Genomic DNA, 24,104 nt, shown 5'->3' with positions numbered 1-24,104 from the left:
CGGAGACGAAGGAATTGGGAATATGGGATGGCGTTTTTACAGGGGGCAGGGTGGGAAGAGGTGTAGTCTAGGTAGATGTGGGAGTCGGTCGGTTTATAGTAAATGTCCGTGTTGAGTCGGTCGCCCGAGATAGAAATGGAGAGGTCTAGGAAGGGGAGGGAGGAGTCTGAGACGGTCCAGGTAAATTTGTGGTCGGGGTGGAAGGTATTAGTAAAGTGGATGAATTGTTCAACCTCCTCGTGGGAACACGGGGTAGCACCAAAGAGCTTATGCCCGAAACGTCAATTCTGCTGCTCCTTGGATGCTGCCTGACCTGCTGCGCCTTTCCAGCAACACATTTTTCAGACAAGCAAATGAACACCAGTACAGAGAGAGTCTGACAACATGAGGGATGCAGCACTGTAGGCTTTAGTAACTGAAGGAGGCAGTGATGAGAAATCATGGGCAATGGTGGCCCTCAACAGTTAGAAGGGAGTGGGAGCACACATTTTGAAAGATATCAACACCAAGACCTCAAGATGTGACATGCCACAAGAAGTCTAAATGCCTCACATCAAAGTCTGTGAATTGTCACAACATGACTTCTCTTAAAAACTGGACTTTCACACTGATTGATGTATTGTCTTGTGCTAAAGATTATTGCTGGGCTTCCAGATATTCCATGTCACCCTCAACGTTTACAAATGCTGCTAGTTACTTACCTACCTCCATTTACCCAGTTATTTCAACAGCAAGGAACATTATCACTCAGATGCAACACTACCAACATCTGCCCTCACTCTTATTAGCCAAAATTGCACCCAATAAAATGGAACAGAGTATAAGCTGAGGGAAATAAAAACATCTACATCTTTTAACCTCCATACTATGGGTACAAGCAAATGTGCTTTATGTGGTTTCCCACCTGTTGGCTGATAGAACATGTGTTCATTTTTTGTTAGGTATCTGGAAATTTATTAAGTATGTACATCTCAAAATTATATACACAGTCTGGACTATAGATATTTTTAAATCAACCTATTCAAATATGTTATGACACACCTGTGGAGCAAGTTGGTTCAACCTGGGTCTTCTAGCCCAGAGGGAAGGACATTACAACTGAGACTCATAGTCCATCCATATATGCTTATTTAGAGTAACATTATGTTACATATATAATTTACTGAATAGCTAACCACTTGCTGACTGACTAACTGTTATCTGAATGACAGAGTAAGGTGGTGACTTCAATGTGCTGTCTTCAAGATATAGTGTCTTTCTGACATCACTCCAATAATACCGTATGTGCATCATATAATGGGACCATTGATTGTTTTAGATTAAAGTCATTTTAGTGATTTAAAACGAGCATACTTATAGTCAAAGGATTAGACACCAAATTCAAATTTTAATTTTGTGATAAGTCCACTTTGCAGTTGTATAAATAAAACTGCAATTTACAACTTCTGAAGATAATGATTGTTTATCAGGAAAATAATAGCATTCTATTAGGTTTGCAAATTGCTCTTGTTTGTGCAAGATATCATATTTGTAATAACACAAATATACTTTAGCTAGTAGTTAAAGTGTAACCTAACCAATGCAAATGTGCACTTCTCCCATCACACCCAAGCTAAACCCCACAACTGAATGCTCAAAGTAGATTTCAAACGTTAGCATTTTGCATTCCATTTCAAAGATTTCAGTCTACCTTTCCTGAGGCTGAGGAAGGGACAATATCTTGAAACATTGTGAATATTGGATGCCATTGGGACATTTTGAGCTCAAAAAATTACTACTGATCATGTTGAACTAATTATAAAATCATGTTTCTTGTGATATTTCGTTTGACTAAACAATTGAGGGAGTTAGAATCCCTATACTTTGGAAGCAGGCCAATCAGCCCATCAAGTCCACATCGACCTTCAGAAGAGCATCCAATCAGACGCAACCCCTTACCAGTCCCTGTAATCTTGCATTTCCCAGGGCTAACTGACCTAACCTGTACATCTAGTTGCACTAGATGCATGCCCAATTTTGCATGCCCAATCCACCTAATCTGCACATTATTGGACCTTGGGAGGAAACCTGAGCACACGGATGAAACCCATGCAAACACGGGGGGATTGTGCAAACTCCACACGGACAGTCGCCTGAGGCTGGAATCGAACTCGGGTCCATGGCACCGTGAGGCAATACCACTAACTACTGAGCCACCATGTCACCCCTAATTAAAATTTACTTCATTGTTTTAAGAATATTAATGATTGGGACAAAATGTTTTCTATTGGCCCAGATTTCCCAAGCAACAGTGAAGTAACAGTGTTAGTCGTTACCTTGAGGTAATATGAGCACAAAGATCTATCAGTTGTGGGCTTCTCCTTTTGCAACATCACTTTGATTCTGCAAGGAGACAGCTCAAGGGAATCTCCAATATTTCACAATAGTCATGTCAATAAGTAGCCAAAAGCCAGTTGCATAGACAACTTCTCACAAGTGGCAAATCTCAGAAGAAAAATCAGTTTTCCTTGAACTCTTAATGCTATTTTTAAGCAGCAGATAGAAGTGTGGAACATGTATGTGGAAGTAAGGTAAACTGGATAATTCTACAAATCATGCCATGGTATCTTTTTGTATCAACCTGAGAGGACAGATAGGCATTTGGTTTTATAACACATCTGAAAGACAAAACCTAGAATAGTGTAGCACCTTCTGGTGTCATGGTCAGTATGTTTAGTCTTCAAGTCTCCAGATTGGAATTTCAAACTATGGTCTGCTGACTCAGAGCTGAGACCACCTCCAATCAGCTATCTAAAAATAAAAATGGATTTGAATTTGTAAGCTAACTGTAGTAATGGTTGTCAGGGAACCATCTCCAAATGGAAAAGATTATTTCAAAAAGGCAATACTATCAAAACAAATGTCACCAATATGTTAACCTTGTTTCTCTATCCACAGATGCTGCCTGAACATTTCTAATACTTTTTCTCATTTTAATGTCAAAATGAGACTATATTAGTGTATAATATAATTCCTTACTTTGGAAAATTGAACACAGGAACATAAGAACAGAAAGGAGTTAAAGAGGTTATTCTGTTTCTTGTACCTATCCCAAATATGAGAAGACTATTTAACAGATCTCCTCATAAAACATCCTGTATAAATTGTTCAGCAGTATTTTTTATTATTTCACTTCACATAGAATATTTACACCTCCTGATAGAACATGCACAAAACTCAAGTTTGGAAAAGTCAAGGTCTTCAAGTTTAGTTCTGGGATCGACAGTAAATTCTAATGTACCAGATTTCAGAAATTACATTTCCATCAATCCACGGCACAGGAAAAATTTAGGCATGCCTTCCATGAAGTGTTTGCTTCTTTGTGCCAGTTTCTACCTGCAGATCTAATCAAATGTTTATTCAGTATTTCCCACTTTTTAAAGAGTTTATCAGTGCTGTTTGTGCTGAAATTTGATGTCATATATCCACTATTTTGTGGAGAAAATTTGAATCAATAATCTCACTTGGAGTTCAATTATATAATCAAAGTTCTGCAGTCACAATATCAAGATTATATTCAGCTATTTCTCCAATTTGATTCAAGCCCTGTTTCAAAATGGTCTTGCTCTCATTAGCAAATACCACCCAGTTGTGTCTATCCTCAATGTATTTGAATAATCTGTAATGTACCATTTATTTTACATTGTGAATTTGTTACAAGTCCAAATGACATTAATGCTGAAGTTGTCATATTTTAAACTGAAATTTGGTTTGACAGATTCTAATTTTACTCTTTTTTCTAAAGCTGCAAAAGTCAGTTGCTGAAAAGATTCACAAGAGTCTGTAAGTGTACTTGTAACGCAGCAAAAGTTCAACAGGCAAAAAAACTGAAAAATTTCAGGAGAAAACAACAGCATTCAAGATCTTAGTACTCATTTTTAACCCAGTATGTTTTTGTACTCTCAACTTCACTATCTTCACACTGGCTTCTTGGTCAGTCTGGCATAGCTGCAACCAGTTTCCATCTGCTGAATTCCCATGCATTCATTTTTTCAATTGATAGCTCTCCCTGAAATACTGAAAAGATCTGAAAACTTAACTCATTATCACATTATTTAAAATTAAATCCAGGTTTCCTAAACTCAATTGTTAGAACAATCAGGAGTCTTCCTAAGACCTTAAGATGTAAGAGCTGAATTATGTCATGAAGCCCACCAAATCTGCTCTGCCATTCAATGAGATCATGGCTGATCTGCTAATCCTCAACTCCACTTTTCTGCCTTTTCTCCATAACCACAGAGAGTTTAACCCTGCTGCTCCTACACACTGGCACTCCCATACACTGACTTCTGAATGTTTCTGTCTATGTCCCTGGAAGCCTATTGCTAGGCAACAACAAAGTATTTTATTTGTTTTAAATATACTAAAGCATCAACACCCACTTCTTTTCATAGGTTGTAAACTCTTGTTAAAAATACATGCAACTCCAGCAACCTTCCAGCAACCACCTCCAGCTTTTGGATAAGGCCAGAATTTGTGTCACACGTTCACTGCAATCAAACAGTCTGTGTTGCTGACAGTCAATATATGACTACTGATTAATCCAATGTGGTCTGCTGAAAGGCTAGAGCTCACAAACTCTTTATTATGCCATAGCTCCATGTTTTTAAGACAGAACCAAAGGAGTGAGAAATTTCAAGGATAAATTCAAAATAAATATAGAGTAAATATGCTTTGCAGTGGTCTCATTTAATTTATAGGGACAATATTTTGTTAATATAGAATGCATTATGGTAGATTATTTACCGGTATGTATAATAGTCAGCTCTCTTCAAATATAATTATTAGACAAAAAGCCCCAGCGATCCAGATTAGCAGAACATGCATTATACTAATCTTAATCACTTGATCCACTTGAGAACTCTGATTAATCAAGGTAGAGATATCACAATTATTTCAACAAACATCTGAGGTACTTTTTGCCACAAAACAATAAGATGCCATAAATGCTGAAATGGAAAAGCCTGAGAAAAACAAAGGGAAATGTTTCTTCCTGGCTATAGCCCTCATAATTTTATACATCACAATCATGTAATCCCTGTCTCCTCCGCTCTGAGGAGGACAACCCCATTCTATCTAATCTCTCTTCATAGCTAAAACTCTCCAGCCCAAGCAACATCCTGGTAAACTGCCTTTACACACTCTCTAGTGTAATCACATCCCTCCTATAACATGGATTCTGGAACTGCACACAATAATTTAGCTGTGGGCCAACCAACATTTCACACTGTCCAAACAGTGGCACGGTGGCACAGTGGTTAGCACTGCTGCCTCACAGCGCCAGAGACCTGGGTTCAATTCCCGACTCAGGTGACTGACTGTGTAGAGTTTGCACATTCTCCCAGTGTCTGTGTGGGTTTCCTCCGGGTGCTCTGGTTTCCTCCCACAGTCCAAAGATGTGCATGTCAGGTGAATTGGCCATGCTAAATTGCCCGTAGTGTTAGGTAAAGGGGTAAATGTACGGGAATGGGTGGGTTACGCTTCGCCGGGTCAGTGTGGACTTGTTGGCCAAAGGGCCTGTTTCCACACTGTAAGTAATCTAATCTAATCAAACATAACTTGTCTGTCCTTAAATTCTAAGCCTCATCTAATCAAGGTAAGTGTACCATTGTGCCTTCTTAAATCACTTTATCCACATGTCCTAATAACGCAAGATACCACTGGACAAAAACACCAAGATCCATCTGATCCTCAGTGCTCCATAAGGTGTCATCATTTATTCCCTTGCCTCATTTGCCCTGCCCAAATGTAACATCTCACATTTACCTAGATTAATTTGTTCACATTTGTCACTAATCAACTCATCTAACCAGTCCAGCCAAATTTTTGTGCAATCTAAGGCTATCCCCCCTTACCTATTTATACCCCAATTTTCAAATCATCCAAGCAGTTACTGATTGATCCTCCTACAAACAAGGCTAAACCATTGATATTTACCACAAACAACAAAGGCCTCAAAACTGATTCCTGTGGACTCCCACTGGGCACAGGTTGCCAGCAACAAAAACAAACCTCGACTCTCACCTTATATTTCCTGCTACTGTTGATTTGCCAAATTTTCTTGGATCCCTTCAGTTCTTACTTTTGCTATCAGTCTCCCATGCTGGACCTTATCAGAAGCCTTCTTAAAGTCAAGTAGAATATGACACGTGCATTGCTAGCCAATGACACTCACATGCTGTGAATGAATATGTTGTCTTCAATCATAGTTGTCTCTTTCATATGGAAATCTTATTGCCTCTTTGATTGATTCACAAATGTCTACTCATATTTCAGTAGATATTTGCCTGGAAGATTTGCTAATGAAGGAAAAGTTAACATACAGGGTGCAAAACATCTGCTCAATGTTGCTTGTGGAAGAATATAGCATGAGAACAAGGAACAGGTCACAAAGCTGGCAATCACCCTCCAGGGGCAGGTGGTTCCAAATAGAACATCATGAAAATGAGAATCTAATGTGGAGAAAGGTAGCCATTGGCCAATAGGGTTTCCTATACTTGCATCAACAGCAGAGCGCAAAGGGAGGCCAAGAGAAAACTGGAAATCAGGTAATCAATCTCAAAGATATTATTGTAACCTTGAGGTCTCAATACTGAACTCATAACTTCAGAAACTGATCACTTTGTCAGTTATCCTTTTTTTTCATGTATCTCTTCCCTCCACCCCCACACATACTAAAGGCTTTCCTTCTTTATGTCTGGTTTACTTTGTTTTTTGTCAAGAGAACCCATTCCCTACCTTTCACAAGTTAATTTACGCCAATTTTAAATCTATTCTTCTCTTTCTCCATCATTAACAATCTCTTTAAACTTTGTACTGGCCCTCTGCCTCTTCTAACAATATTTTCAAAAACTTATTTCCAATATTTTTCGGTTCTGAAGAAGAATTAATATGGACTCAAAAAGTTAATTCTGTTTCTCTCTCCACGAGTGCTGCCAGACCTGTTGAGTTTCTTTTCAATTTCCTGTGTTTGTTTCAAATTTCCAGCATCCACAGTATTTTGTCTTTATTCGAGTGTAAAACCTGACACTCACCAAAACAAAGTCTGCTTGCAACACTAGATAAAGAGAAGCACTAATTACATCGTGAGAACTGCTTTCTCCTTACCTCTTATTTCTTCAGTATTTGTGATTATGATACATGACAAAAATACTGACACAGCTTTGTTAAACCTCAAAATGAATTTGTCTTTTCTGTTTAGCATGCATTGTTTTAATGCAAGATTATCAGTTCTCTAGTGTATTGAAAAGTCAAAATAGTGCCAAAGAAGAAAAGGAGCAATTATTTTCTGTTTCAGTTGTCAATTTAATTCTATGAGCAACTTCTGCACACAATTTTTCACAAGTGGAACAGAATCAGCTGCAAAAACATTATTAGATAAACTTGGCCATGACTAACTTTTATGACAAAAATAAATTCATGACATGTGGACATCACTGGAAAGGCCAGCATTTGTTGGCCATTTCTAGCTATCTCTTGAATAGTGTCACTTGTCAGCCAATTGAGAGACAGTCAAGAGTCAACCATATTGCTGTCGTAAATAAGGCAAAGTCCTGTGGATAGTCATCGAATCATGTTACATGAAAACACACCTCTCAATCCAACCAGTCCATGTTGACCATAATCCCAAACTAAACCAGTCCCACTTACCTGTGTTTGACCGTATCCCTCTAATGGATGGTCATGTTTGTTGTAAGGATGCCTAGAGGTGATCAGTTATTCATGTGGAGCAAGAGAATCACACATTGAGAAACCATTAAGAATGTTTAGTGGAATATGAAGGGAACCAGTTATGAGTAACAGCATAACCTAATGAGTAAGTGGTCTTGTGGCATGATGATTGCATCTGTACCTCAGGGCTAGCAGTCATCACTTGAAGTCTCATCCGAATATCAATAAAACATCTTTAAAGACACCTCCATAGACTTAACAATATAAGAATAACCAAGAATGACATAAATGGTTGACAAACTAATGAAAACAAAAAATGAGTAGCACTAATAACTTATGAAAATACTGTTGAAGAGCAAAAGCATTTAAGGTTTTGATTCAAAAACAAGAGAAAACATGGTAAAGGGTGGCTTGAGGAGCACAACATAGCTTGGGAAAGAAAAAATACCCATGATCAAAGGGGGTGTGTTTTAACTGTGAAAGAAAGCTATTATTGTGATGTAAGTAAGACTGGGACAAAAAGTGCAAAGCATGTGCTAAATCTAAAACACACTAAAGGTCAAAAACATAGATAAGCATAAGATTCATGGATATCCATTTAGAAAGACATGAAAATTAGGAACATGCAAACAGGGAGCAGGTGCAGGCTATTTGTCCCCTTGAGGCCGCTCTACCAATTATATAAGATAATGTTTTATCTCATTGAAGTCTCCAATATGCATTCCCACTGACCCTTGATAACTTTTCACCCTTGCTTAATAGAAATTCGTCTACATCTACTGTAAAAATATTCAAAGAACCTGTTTCCATCACCTTCTGTGGCAGAGAATTCCAAAAACTCTCAGCTGTCAGAGAGGAATTTTGCCTTATCTCTGTTTTGAATGAATAATCCCTGATTTTTAAGTAGTAATCCCTAGTTGTAGAATCATAAAATAACACAGCACGGAAACAGACCCTCCGGTCCAGTTCATTCTGACCATGTTTCCAAACTAAACTAGTCCCACTTGCCTGCACTTGGCCAATATTCCTCCAAACCTTACTTCTTCATCAAATTATCCAAATATATTTTAAGCATTCTAACTGCATCTGCATCCACTATATTCTCTGTTAGTTCATTCCAACATGAACCATTCTGTGGTATAAAAACTTGCCCCTCATGTTTTTTTTAATTTTTCTTCTCTTACCTTTAAAATATGCCCCATAGTTTTGAATTTGCCCATCCTAGAGAAAAGATCTTTGCTATTTACCTTTTCTCTGCCTCTCATGATTTTATAAATCTCAGTCAGGGTCACAAAATTCGGGCAAAGAGATGTCTAGTAAGTGGGAGGCTTGCAAAATTGAGTTAATGAGAGTTCGGGACTAGTATGTTTGTGTTGGAGAGAAAGGTAAGGCTGGTAGGAGTAGGCAACTCTGGATGACTAGAGTTATTGAGGCCATGGTCAAGAAAAAGGAGACATACGACATGTATCGGCAGCTGGGATCAAGTGAATACCTTGAGGAGTATAAAGGGGGCAAAGCACACTTAAGAAAAAAATCAGGAGGGCTAAAAGCAGACACAAGGGGGCTTTGGCAGATAAAGTAAAGGAGAATCCAAAGTGATGTACATGAAAGGCAAAAGAGTAACTAGGGAGAGAATAGTTAATATTTTTAAAGATCAACAAGCTCATCTATGTGTGCAAGAGATGGGTGAGATCCTAATGAATATTTCTCATCAGTATTTCTCATCGAGAAAGGCATGGTTGGATGGGAAGGAACTTGGGGAAATTAACAGTGATATCTTGAAGAGAATCCACATTACAGTACAGGTTCATAGTTCCTTGAAAGTGGAAATGCAGGTGGACAAGAAGGTATTTGGTATACTTGCCTTTATTGGTCAGTGCATTGAGTTAAGAGTTGGGAGGTCATTTTGCAGCAGTACAGAACATCGGTTAGAGCACTTTTGGAATATTGTGTTCAGTTCTGCTCTCCCTGCTTTAGGAAAGATGTTCTGAAACTTGAAAGTATTCATAAAATACTTACAAGAATTGTGCCAGGGTTGGAGAGTTTGAGATATATGGTGACACTGAATAAACTGGGGCTATTTTTCCTGGAGTGTGGGAAGCTGAAGTGTGACCTTATACAAGTTTATAAAATCATGAAAGGCATGGATAGGGTGAATAGTCAAGATCTTTTCCACAGGGTAGGGGAGACCAAACCTGGAGGGTGTACAGGTCGTTCTGCTATAATGCATGTTTCATTAACATGAATTCACTGTAACATGATTAATGAATTGGGGGACATTGTTTCTTAAGTGCAAACTTTTAAAATGTGTCATGGCTGCAGTGTAATTACATCACCAAAACCTTAAGCGCTCTTTCTAAAGCATGATTTTTCTTTAACATGGGGTTGCACAAGAACGCAACCATTGCATGACAGAAGAACTACCTGTAGGCTTAAGGTGAGAGGGGATAAACTTAAAAGGGACCTAGTGTGCAACTTTTTCGCACAGAAGGTGGTGCATGTATGGAATGAGTTGCCAGAGGAAGTGATGGAGGATGGTACAATTACAATATTTAAAAGGCATCTGGATAGATATATAAATAAAAAGGGTTTTGAGGGATATGGGCTGAATGCTAGTAAATGGAACTAGATTGATTTAGGATATCTGGTCAGCATGGACAAGCTGGGCCAAAGTGTCTATTTCCATGATGTCATCTCGATGAATCTAAAAGGTAGTTCTGGAAGTCTTAAAACACATTAAAGTAGATAAATCCCTGGGACCTAATGAAGAATATCCCAGGACTTTGTGAAAGGCAAGGGAGGAAATTGCAGTGCCCTCAGAGGAATATTTGTTTCATTGAAATCCACAGGATTGGAGGAGAGCTAATGTTATGCCATTATTTTAAAAAGGCTGCATGGAAATGCCTGGGAACTACAGAGTGATGAGCCTAATGTCTATGGTAAACGCATTGTGAGAGGGGATTCTGAGAGACGGAATCTACGGGTATTTGAAGTGACAAGGATTGACTTCATATAGTCATCATGGCTTTATGCATGGGAATTTGACTGAGTTTATTGAAGGGGTGACCAAGAAAGTAGATGAGGGCAGTGCAGTAGACATTGCCTACGAACTTTAGCAAGACCTTTGACAAGGTACCACATGCTAGGTTGCTGAATAAGGCTAAATCGCTTGGATTCAAGGAAGAGCCATCCAATGGGCAGAGATTTGGCTTGATGATAGAAGACAGAGGGTAAAGGGATGCTTTTCAAACTGGAAGCCTGTGACCAGCAGTGTGCCACAGGGATTGGTGCTGGGTTCACTGTCATTCCTCTTGAATATAAATGATTTGGATGAAAATTTAGGAGGTGTGGTTATTAAGTTTGCGGATGACACTAAGATTTGTGGTGCAGTGGACCATGAAGAAGGTTACATGTGAATGCAACAGGATCTTGATCGACTGGGTCAGTGGGCTGAGGAATGGCAGATGGAGTTTAATTTAGATAAGTGCAAAGTGTTACATTTTGGTGGGTTAAACCAGAGTAGGACTTAGTCAATAGCAGGACCTGGGGAGTATTATAGAACAAAAAGATCTTGCGGTACAGGTCCATAGTGACTCAAAAGTGGAGTCACAGGTAGACAGGATGGTGAAGAAGGTTTTTGGAATGCTTGCTTTCTTTGGTCAGAACATTGATTATAGGAGATGGAACATCATGTTGCAGCTGAACAAGATGTTGATGAGGCCACATTTTGAGTATCATGTGCGATTCTGGTCACTCTACCATAGAAAGAATATTATTCAACTAATTACAGTGCAGAAAAGATTAACTAGGATGCTGCATTGACTGGAAGCTTTGAGTTATAAGGAGAGGTTGAATAGGCATGTGCTTTTTTACCCTGTAAAAAGAGACTAAGGGGTGAATTTATAAAGGTCCATAACATGAGAGGCAGGTAAAGTGAATAGCCAACAGCTTTTCTCCATGGTAGAGGAGTCTATAACTTGAGAGCATTGGTTTTAAGTGAGAGAGAAGAAATACAAAAGGGTCCAGTGAAGAATCTTTCACACAGGGGATGTTGAATTTCTGGAATGGGCTCTCAGAAGTAGCAGTGGAAATGAGTATAATTTTGTCATTTAAGAAATGTTTAGAGAGGTGCATGGATGGGATAAATATGGGTGGACATGGACCAAACACAGATAAATGGAACTAGTCTAATTGTGAAAACTGGGCAGCATGGACAAGTTGGGCTGAAGGCCTGTTTCCATGCTGTAGACTCTATGAATTTATGACCCTTGAACGTCCTATGGTCCAGTGAAAAAGGTCCCCAGCCTTTCCAGTCTATTTTAATACCTTAAATCTTCCATTCCTTGCAACATCCTGGTACATGTTTTCTTAACCCTCTCCAGTTCAATAATATCTTTTCTGTAACAGGTGACCAGAACTGCCCACAGTACTTCAGAAGAGACCTCACCAACAACATGTACAACTTCAACAAGATATATAAACTCCTATATTCAAGAGTTCTGAGCAATAAAAGCAAGCATGCTAAATACCTTCTTAACCATCCTGTTTACCTGTGACACAAATTTCAAAGAATTATGTACCTGAATCCCGAGGTTCAACAACATTACCCAGGGCCCTACCTTTAATTGTACAAATCCTGTCCTTGTTTGTACTATCAAAATGCAATACATCACATTTATCCAAATTAAACTCCATCTGCCACTCTTCAGTCCATTGTGCCAATTGATCAAGATGTCTTTGTAATCTTAAATAACCTTTTCCACTGCTCATTATGCCACCAATTTTAGGTCATCTGGAAAGTTACTAACCATGCCTCCTTAATTTTTGTCAAAATAATTTATATAAATGACAAAAAAAAGTGGACCCAGTATCTGTAGAACACTTCTGGTCACAGGCCTGTAGTCGAAAAATAACCTTCCACCACCACCCTTTGTCTCTTACCATAAAGCCAATTTTGTATCTAATTTTTGTAGTTCTCGATTCTCCGATTCGAGGACACATCCTGTCCACATCTACTCTGTCAAGATGCATCTGGATCTCAAATGTTTGAATCAAGTCATGACTTTAAACCCCAGTGTATAGCCCTTCCTCAAAAAATAACCAACTCACTGCAAGTACTGGTCGAGCAAATCTTCACTTGCTAGCAATGAATTCAAATGCTGCCTTCCGAAAGGTTGACTTTTAGTAAACTGCTACAGTAAAACACTTTGCAGTAAGTGAAAACATTCTATTAGCTTTCGATATTACTTGTTGTACCAACCTATAAACCTTTTGTCATTCTTGCACAAGGACACTCAGATCCCTCTGTTTCTTCGAGCTCTGCATGCTCTCACCATTTAGCTTTTTTTTTGCTGCCAAAATTGTCAAATTCACATTTCCTACTTCAGGGATGTAATTCATATCCTTAGTGGTGAAGACTGATACAAAATACTTATTACATACATCAACCATTTCCTTATTTTCCATTATTAATTTTTCAGAATTACTTTGAATGGGATCGACACACATTTGGCCAACTCTCCTTATTTTAAACAATTATAGAAACTCTGACTATGTGTTTTTGTACTTCTGGCTAGTTTTCTTCCATGATCCTTTTTTTCCCTCCTTTTTTTTGATTTTTTGATATCCTGTCCAATTTTCTGATTCTAACATTTCTGGTTAACAGACAGTGGCCCGGCCTTTGGAATTTTTATTCTCTTGAATGCATCTGTACGGTGTCTTCTGAAATATTCCATTAAATATCTGCCCCTGATCTTCCATAACACAATTTTACACTTGTTTTTGGCCAGCATTGCTCTCATGCCCTTTTAGTTCCCAATATTTAAATTTAAGAATACTCTTGGAATTGCTCCTCTCTCCCTCAAACTAAATGCAAAATTCAGTCATGTTATGATCACTGCTACTTAAGGAAATAATCTCATGCCATTGACACAATGTCAGGTCTAGTCTTGTCTGCTCTCATGCTGACTACTGACATACTGTTCTATAACCTATCCCAAAACATTCTATGAACTCTTTACCCAAGCCACCATCTGATTTTTACAGACTATTTGTGGATTAATTCCCATTATTAGCTTGCCTTTCTGACCAGCTTCCATTATTTCTTCCTCTATGGTCAACCCTGCAATGTGGCTATTGATAGGGAGTCTGTAAACCTTCCCACAAGTGACTTTTTGATTTTAATATTTCTCATCTTGACCTAAATTATTATGACATCTTGGCTCCCCAAAATTAAGTAGCAGAAAGTAAGGATGGTAGATGCCAGAGATCAGAGTCGAGAGTGTGGCGCTGGAAAAGCACAGCAGGTCAAGCAGCATCTGAGGAGCAGGAGAATCGATGTTTCGGGCATAAGCCCTTCATCAGGAATTTATCAGCCCTTCCTGATGAAGGCTTATGCCCAAAATGTCAATTCTCCTGCTCCTCAGATGTTGCTTGACCTGCTATGCTTTTCCATCACCATAGTCTTGTCCCTTCTCTATTATGATTAAACCATTAACCAACAGAGCTCGGCCTCCAATTTTTCCTAGCCTTCTGATCTTCCTGAATGTCCTAAACCCTTCAAATCCAAATCCATGCCATTTTCTAGTGTTGACTCTGTGATGGTCATAATCTTTGAGGAGAAAGTGAGGTCTGCAGATGCTGGAGATCAGAGCTGAAAATGTGTTGCTGGAAAAGCGCAGCAGGTCAGGCAGCATCCAGGGAACAGTTCTAGTGTTGACTCTGTGATGGTCATAATTTATTATATTGATTCACACTCAGTGCATTTGGTTTGTTTCAAATGCAATAGGTTTTCAGGTACAGGGTTTTAGATTTTTTGTGTTTTTTTCAAATTCTCATCTTATCTGCAGGATTGCTGTTATGTATGTACTCTCCATCCTTCTTGTGAGTGCTAAGATCAGCATAGAGGTAATTGCATTGGACTAGAAACCCAGAGACTCAGGCTAATGTCTGAGGACACAACTTCAAATCTTTTAGGCAGTGTACTTGCTATCCTTACCTGGTCTGACTGACATATGACTCCAGGTCAAGAGCAATGTCATGGCTTCAAAAATGGCATGGAATCAATTCAAGGATAATCAATTAGTCATAGGCAACAGAAGCTGGCTTTCTCAGCACTGCCCATAACGGAAGAAAGAACAAAATAAAATATAATGGGTGGCATAGTGCTTAGTGGTTAGCATTGCTGCCTCACAGCGCCAAGGACCCAGGTTTGATTCTAGCCTCAGGAGACTGTCTGTGTGGATTTGCATGCTCCCCGCATGTCGGAAGGGGTTTCTACTGGCTGCTCCAGTTTCCTCTCTCAGTCCAGAGATGTCCAGGTTAGATAGAATGGCTGTGCTAAATTATTCTGTATTTCCAGGTATGTGCAGGCTAGGTGGATTAGCCATGCTAAGTGGGGATAGGTTGGGTTGCTCTTCTGTGGTTTGGTGCAGACTCATTCTGCCAAATCACCTCTTTTCACACATAAACGTTCAAAAGTCCAATTCACATTGCCAGTTGATTCAGAATTTCATCACAAACTTCAATTAACTGCAAATATCAGATAATTCCAAAATAGGAGGGTTAATTGAACTCAACAAGGCAACTAATTAAATACAAAATAATTTATGCAAAATATACACATGCAAAGAACACAGAAAATTAAATTAGTTACATAGACATGTAAAGCGCATACTGAAGTCCACTTCAGAAGTGCACTTACATTGCTATAGACGAAATTGAAAGGTATTTTAATAGACATGATCTTCAACTTGTTCAAGCATACAGTGCATCAGTCAATACATTAAATAGAATTCTGAATAAGGTAACTGAAACAGTAAACTCTAAACATGAGAGTAAGTTGTATTACACTGGAAAGGATTGTGTCCAGTTCTCGTCAGTAACAGGGACATAGTAAATCTGAAGGCAGTTCAAAGTAAGAGCCAGAAAACTGAATTAAAGCCACTAACCAATTTTTGAAGAAACCTTTTTAGTAGTGGATTATTTAACCGTGATAGGATGCTGTTAAGCGCAGGGAAAAGACAAAATGACCTTTAACTGAATTATAACAGTAGGACAAGGAACAAAAAGATTACAAGTGGCAAAAAACAAATTGAGGACTAATTTTAGAACATTACACACACAGTAAACAGATGAAATGTATTTCCAACTGGACAAATCAAACCCAGAATAACTTTTGAAAATCTATTTATCCATTCGACAATCGAACAGATTTATTCATCAAGATGAGCCTATGTATTCCACTTTTTTTTCATTCATGGGATGTGTTCCAGGACCAATCATCTCCAGCTGCTTCATCAATGACGTTCCCTCCCTTATCAGGTCAGAAGTGGAGATGTTGTTGATGCTTGCATCATGTTTGTCATCATTTGCAACTCCTTAAATGCTGAAGCAGTGCATTTCCAATGCAGGAGAAAGTGAGTACTGCAGATGTTGGAGATCGAAATTGAGGGTATGGTGCTAGAAAAGCACAACAGTTCAGGCAACATCTGAGGAACAGGAGAATTGACATTTCGGTCATAAACCCTTCATCAGGAATGAGTCTTATGGGCTGGGGGGGCTGAGACATAAATGGGAGGGGAGTGGGGTTGGGGGTAAGGTAGCTGAGAATGTGATAGGTAGATGAAGATGGGGGAGAAGGTGATAGTTTGGAGAGGAGGATGGAGTGAATAAATGGGAAAGGTAATGAACAGGTCAGGAGAGCAGTGCCGAGTTGGAGGCTTGGGACTGGGATAATGTGGGGGAGGGGAAATGAGGAAACTGGTGAAATCCACATTGATCTTGTGTGGTTGCAGGGTGCCAAGGTGGAATATGAGGTGTTCTTCGTCCAGTCATTGGGTGGTAATGGTTTGGCAATGGAGGAGGCCCAAGACCTACATGTCCTTGGCGGAGTGGGAGGGGGAGTTAAAGTGTTCAGCTACCGGGCAGTGGAGTTGGTTGGTGCAGGTGCCCCAGAGATGTTCTCTGAAGTGATCCGCAAGAAGGCGTCCTGTCTCCCTGATGTGGAGGAGACCACATCGGGTGCAACAGATACAGTAGATGACATTGATGGAGGTACAGGTATAGAAGGTGCAGGTCTGTTGGATGTGGAAGGATCCGTTGGGGCCTTGCACGGAGATGAAGGGGGGGTGTGGTTTGAGCGCAGGTTTTGCACTTTCTGCGGTGGCAGGGGAAGCTGCTGTCGTGGTGTGTTGGCTGGTGGGGGTTGTGGATCTGATGAGGGATGGGGAATGGTCTCTCTGATAGGGATGGAGAGGGAAATATATCTCTGGTGGTGGGGTCCATTTGTAGGTAGCAGAAATGACAGAGGATGATGTGATGTATCCGGAGGTTGGTGGGTGGAAATTGAGGAAGTGGAGGTGCGGGAAGTGGAGGAGATGCGCTGGAGAGGAAAATTGCGATCTTGGAAGAAGGAGGCCATCTATCAAAATGCAGTATGTTCTGAACAATATTTACGTTTAGTTTGAAAAGTCGCAAGTAACATTCAGGCCTCAAAAATGCAAGCAATGACTACCCCCAATACAGAGAGTCTCCTCATTGCTCTTTGATATTCAGCGGCATCACTGTCACTAAACATCCCACTATCAATATCCTGGTGGTTACCATTTACCAAAGACTGAACAGGACTTGCTAAATAAATGTAATGGCTACAAGAGCAGGTCAGAGTACTGTAGGAGTACTGTCTCCTATCTCCTGGCTCTGCAAAGCTTGTTCATCATTTACAAGTCAAAAATGTGAAGTGATACTCCCAATTTGCCTCGATGACTACTACTTCAACAATATTCAGGAAGCTTCACACCATCCAGGACAAAGCAATTTGCTTGACTGACATCACAGCCACAAATGCGCACGTCTTCCACCACCGACACTGAGTAGCAGCAACTCATAAGAGGCACAGCAAAAATTCACAAAGACTTTTTAAACAGGACCTCCCAAATCCAAACTCAGAGCCATTTCATCAAAATGACAAGGATAGCAGGTACATGGGAATATAACCACCTGCAAGACCCCCTCCAGGCTACTCATAATCTTGACTTTGAAATACATCACTATTCCTTCAATGTCACTGTACTAACTCAGTGTAGTGCACTAACTAACACTACAACTCAGTCCCTAATTGTACAGTGGGCATACCTTCATCAATTGGATTGCAACAAGGGCAATTTTGGATGGACAATAAATGTTGGCCTAACTAGGAATGCCCACATCCCACAAAAGAATACAATTTTTGGTAGAAATTACTTCATGCCATGCTCCCGTCTTCGCCCATAAGCCTGCACATTCTTAACTTCCAACCAACATTCATTCTCATGTGTTTTAAACAAACCTGCCTCCAACACCTCTGGGACAAAGCTTTGCAGGTCTTAACCACTGCCAACATGAAACAGTATTTCCTCAGAACTATCTTGTTTGTTTTACCAGTTACTTCATCATGACCTTGAAATCCCAATCCTTTTACAAAAGGAACAGTTTCTTTCTATCAGCTATCTTGATCTTAAATAATTTTGAATATCTCAACCAAATCTTCTCTCAACCTTCTTTTCTTGCAGGAAATTGTCCTAACATCTCCCATCGATCTTTATGACTCAAGTTCCTCATTCCTGGAATCATTCTTCTTATGATTGTTTTCTCTATTTCTCTAATGCTTTCACATCATTCCTCAAGTTCTGCCTTAAGAAAGAGTCATGCAGAAGCAGAATTCGTGTTCAAAATGAACTCCTTTCTGTTGTACTCATTGCCCTTTTTAATGAAGCCTAGGATACTATATGCTTGCTTAACTGTTCTCTCAACCTGTTCTGACATCTTCAATGAAATCTATATATATAATTTATATCCCTTTGTTGCAGCTCTTCTTTCTGTGATCTTTCTGTTTAATAGCAACATTTCTTCACAAACTTATCAAAATTCTTATGACATCGACACATACTGTCCCCTCACAGCCTACAATACTTCCAAATTTCATATCATTGCAAATTTTGAAATTGGACCTTGCATATCAAGATCTGGATAAATTATATTTATAAGGAACAACAAGAGGCCCAAAACTTACTCCTGTCAAACTACACTGCAAACCTTCCTTCTGCCTGAAAAATAATATTGAACATTGTACTGTATTCTGTCACTCAGCTGATTCTGTACATACATTGTTACTATCCCTTTTATTCCATGTGCTACAACTTAGCACCCTTTTGACAGCATTGCCCTCATTGCCCTTCAGCTACCTCATTGGTTTAATATTTCTTTCCATTGTTTCCATTCAATGGTTGCTTTAATTTATTCACCAACATGTTTCTATTTGACTTTTAATTTTGTCCTAAACTAGTTTTTCTAACATTTTCCCACCTGAGAAGTTCAACTAACTGCCAGAATTATTCAACGGTGTAAGTTTACAATTCTCCAGTCTTTTGGCTCTATCCCTGAGACTGAGAAAGAGTGACAGAGTATAGTTAATGTTGCCATAATTTCCATTTGGACTTCCTTCAGTATCATTGACTGCACCTGTTTCGGTTCTGATTCCTTATTCACTTCAGTTACAGATGCTTATCCAAAACTCCTAACTTATCAATTTTAAACAATGGTTGTATCTTGTGTGCCTTCTTGTTCACCATAATCTGGGTAACAACATATTCCTTTCCAAAGACAGATGAAAATAATTCATTTAACACCTCAGCTGTGGACTCTGCTTCTATGTTTATTTCCTGTTACTTGTTTCAAATTAGCTTCTGTCCTCCTCTTACCACCCTTTCATAATTTATAAACCGATAGAAGAATTTGGGATTTTCTTTTATGTCAGATGCCAGACCCATCACACAGAACCATAGGAATGATTCAGCACAGAAGGGGACGTTTGGCCCATCTTGTCCATGCTGACGCAAAAAAGACACCCAGATGCCCTTTCTTCCTGCACACAGCCCATTGCCCTGTAGCTTACAGCATTTCATCTGTAGACACAGGTACCTTTTAAAAGAGTTTCGTGTCTCTGCCTCCACCATGAACACAGGCAGCAGATTCCAGACATCCACCACCCTCTGCATAAAAAAGATTTTCCTCACATTCCCTCTAATCCTTCTGTCACTGACCTTGAATCTGACACCTGGTTTTTGAACTCTCTTATAAAAGAAATAGGTTCCTCTTATCTCAATCTCTACCCCTCGCAATTTTGTATACTTAAATCATGTCAACATTCTGTCTTCTCTGTTCCAAGGAAAACTACTCCCATCTCTTCAATCTCTCCTCATAGCTACAATTCTCCAGCATTGGCAACATTCCAGTAAATCTTCCCCCCACTCTTTCCATAGCAATTACATCTTTCCGGTAATGTGGTGACCATAACTGCACACACTACTCCAGTTGTGGCCTCACCAGTGTCTTATACAGTTTCAATGTTTTATCCCTACCTTTGTATTCAAAACTCTGCCATATGACCTCATTATAACATTACCTACAAATGCTGCTATCTTTAAGGTCCTGTGTGATTGCATGTCAAGATCTCACACTTTATCTATCCCACTCACTGCATTCCCACTTGTTGAATATTCCCTTTTATTATTTGATATTTCTAAATGCATTTCCTCACACTTTTCAAAATTGAACTCCATTTGCCCACTTCACCAATCCAGTTAAATCATTTTGGAGTTTTGAGTTATCCTCTGCACTATACACTACAAGGGCCAATTTTTCTCTTATCTGCAAATTTCCCAAATGTGGCATTCATGTTCAAGTCCAAATTGTTGATGTACAATACAAAAAGAAGAGTACCCAACACTGAGACTTGCGGAACACCCCTTGAAACAGCCTTCCATTCACAAGGGCGGCCGTCTAGCACTGCACTTTGTTTCTTGTTATGAAGTCAACTTTGCATCCAATTCAACATATAACTCTGTATCCTATGGTTTTAGTCTTTTTTGACCAGTCTGCCATTCTGAAATATTCCCTCTCTGCTTCTCACAACACTACGTAGGACAAACAGGAAGAAAGTTAGCCACCAGGATACATGGACACCAGCTAGCCACAAAAAGACACGACCCTCTCTCCCTCGTAGCCCTACACACGGATGATAAAAACCACCAATTCGACTAGGATAACACATCTATCCTGGGACAGGCTAAGTAAAGACATGCCAGAGAATTCCTAGAGGCCTGGCACTCCAACCACAACACCATAAACAAACACATAGATCTGGATACCATCTATCAACCCCTCAGAAAACGAACAGGAAATGACATCACCACAAACCCCAGGAACCCCATCCAGGACAAACATATAAATAAAAAAGCAGGAGACAACAGCTTCGCTTCACTTGGAGGTCGCCACTGATGATGTTACCGAGCCAGGTAATGAAACGTCTGGATATCAAACCTACAGCTCAGCGAGCAAACCTACACCCTAAACCTCAACCTGACCTACAAACCTTCACAAACCTTGCAAAAATACTCTTTCTTCTTTACCTTAATTTTGTTTCAAATTAGTGATGCCTAACTTTGTTTGCTCTACCTTTCCATTTTGAAGCAACATTGCTTGACTCTGCAAGAAAATATGTTTTCTTTGTCCGTAGCCCTCTGGCAAGATTCATTCATATATCATTCAAGTTGGCTTTCCCCTAGATTATTATTATACTGGATTGTGATTTGTCCAATTCCATAGTCAGCCCTAAACGTTATCCTAGTTTATACTCTACTCAATAAAAACTCCCATTATAATTACATTATAATGTTTACACCTCACTAAGTCCTTTCCTTATTTATTCCCTGATGTGTAGGTGTCATTGGATGTGGACAAAGTTAAAAATCACACTACACCAGGTTATTGTCCAACAATTCTACTTGGAAGTACAAGCTTTTGGAGCACTGCTCCTTTGTCAGGTAGGATCATATGACAAAGAATTTATGGAAAAAGATTACTGCTGACACATTGTCTACTTTTTGGACAATGTAGCTGCAAACATAAATCTGCAAATGCAAATTCACACCATAGACGTATATGTGTGTGAGAGTGTGTATGTGTGTGTGTGTATGAGAGAGGGTCTGCATGAATGTGATCGTGTGAAAAACTGTGTATGTGTGCTTGTGTCTGTGTGTATGTGTGTCTGTGTGTCTCTGTGTGTGTGTGTGGTGGGGTCAGGTATAGTGTGACATGAACCCAAGATCCCAGTTGAGGACATCCTCATGGGTACCAAACTTGGTTATCAGCCTCTTAATGGAATTGTATTATAGACCACCTAATAGTCCGAGCGAAATTGAGAAACAAACTTGTAAGGAGATCTCAGCTATCTGTAAGAATAATAGGGTGGTTATGGTAGGGGATTTTAACTTTCCAAACATAGACGAGGACTGCCATAGTTCAAAAGTTTAGATGGAGAGGAATTTGTTAAGTGTGTACAAGAAAATTTTCTGATTCAGTATGTGGATGTACCTACTAGAGAAGGTGCAACACTTGATCTACTCTTGGGAAATAAGGCAGGGCAGGTGACTGAGGTGTCAGTGGGGGAGCACTTTGGAACCAGTGACCATAATTCTATTAGATTTAAAACAGTGATTGAAAAGGATAGACCAGATCTAAAAGTTGAAGTTCTAAATTGGAAGAAGGCCAATCTTGACAAAATTAGGCAGGAGCTTTTGAAAGCTGATTGGGGGCAGGTAAAGGGATGGCTGGAAAATGGGAAGCCTTCAGAAATGAGATAACGAGAATCCAGAGAAAGTATATTCCTGTCAGGGTGAAAGGAAAGGCTGTAGATAGAGGCAATGCTGGATGATGAAAGAAATTGATGGTTTGGTTAAGAAAAAGAAAGAAGCATATTTAAGGTATAGATAGGGTAGATCGAGTGAATCCTGAGAGGAGTATAAAGGAAGTAGGACTATACTTAAGAGGGAAATCAGGAGGGCAAAAAGGGGATATGAGATAACTTTGGCAAACACAATTAAGGAGAATCCAAAGGGTGATTTAAAACAGTGATTGAAAAGGATAGACCAGATCTAAAAGTTGAAGTTCTAAATTGGAAGAAGGCCAATCTTGACAAAATTAGGCAGAAGCTTTTGAAAGCTGATTGGGGGCAGATGTTCGCAGGTAAAGGGACGGCTGGAAAATGGGAAGCCTTCAGAAATGAGATAACGAGAATCCAGAGAAAGTATATTCCTGTCAGGGTGAAAGGAAAGGCTGTAGATAGAGGCAATGCTGGATGATGAAAGAAATTGATGGTTTGGTTAAGAAAAAGAAAGAAGCATATTTAAGGTATAGATAGGGTAGATCGAGTGAATCCTGAGAGGAGTATAAAGGAAGTAGGACTATACTTAAGAGGGAAATCAGGAGGGCAAAAAGGGGATATGAGATAACTTTGGCAAACACAATTAAGGAGAATCCAAAGGGTTTTTACAAATACATTAAGGACAAAAGGGTAACTAGGGAGAGAATAGGGCCCCTCAAAGATCAGCAAGGCAGCCTTTGTGTGGAGCCGCAGAAAATGATAGAGATACTAAATGAGTATTTTGCATCAGTATTTACTGTGGAAAAGGATAAGGAAGATATAGGCTGTAGGGAAATAGATGGTGACATCTTGCAAAATGTCCAGATTACAGAGGAGGAAGTGCTGGATGTCTTGAAATGGGTAAAGGTGGATAAATCCCCAGGACCTGATCAGGTGTACCCGAGAACTCTGTGGGAAGCTGGAGAAGTGATTGCTGGGCCGCTTGCTGAGATATTTGTATCATTGATTGTCACAGGTGAGGTGCCAGAAGACTGGGGTTTGGCAAACATGGTGCCACTGTTTAAGAAGGGTGGTAAGGACAAGCCAGGGAACGATAGACCAGTCAGCCTGATGTCGGTGGTGGGCAAGTTGTTGGAGGGAATCCTGAGGGACAGGATATACATGTATTTGGAAAGGCAAGGACTGATTCGGGATAGTCAACATGGCTTTGTGCGTGGGAAATCTTGCCTCACAAACTTGATTAGTTTTTTGAAGAAGTAACAAAGAGGATTGATGAGGACAGAGCTGTAGACGTGATCAATATGGACTTCAGTAAGGCGTTCGACAAGGTTCCACATGGGAGACTGATTAGCAAGGTTAGATCACATGGAATACAGGGAGAACTAGCCATCTGGATACAGAACTGGCTCAAAGGTAGAAGACGGAGGGTTGTGGCGGAGGGTTGTTTTTCAGACTGGAAGCTTGTGAGCAGTGGAGTGCCACAAGGATTGGTGCTGGGTCCTCTACGTTTTGTCATTTACATAAATGATTTGGATGCGAGCATAAGAGGTACAGTTAGTAAGTTTGCAGATGACACCAAAATTGGAGGTGTGGTGAGCAGCGAAGAAGGTTACCTCAGATTACAATGAGATCTTGACCAGATGGGCCAATGGGCTGAGATGTGGCAGATGGAGTTTAATTCAGATAAATGCGA

At 39.7% G+C, this 24,104-nt stretch overlaps 1 protein-coding gene across 42 annotated transcripts in view; it reads right to left on the bottom strand.

Annotated features, from left to right (window-relative positions):
* The window catches only part of LOC122562121 (receptor-type tyrosine-protein phosphatase delta), a 2,454,643-nt gene that overhangs the window by 1,959,783 nt on the left and 470,756 nt on the right, over positions 1 to 24,104 (bottom strand). The window lies entirely within an intron of this gene.

Source organism: Chiloscyllium plagiosum, chromosome 2, assembly GCF_004010195.1.
Source record: "Chiloscyllium plagiosum isolate BGI_BamShark_2017 chromosome 2, ASM401019v2, whole genome shotgun sequence".
NCBI classification, from domain to species: Eukaryota; Metazoa; Chordata; class Chondrichthyes; order Orectolobiformes; family Hemiscylliidae; genus Chiloscyllium; species Chiloscyllium plagiosum.
The sequence above is the reverse complement of the archived record's forward strand: the minus strand, read 5'-3'. Positions and strand labels throughout refer to the sequence as shown.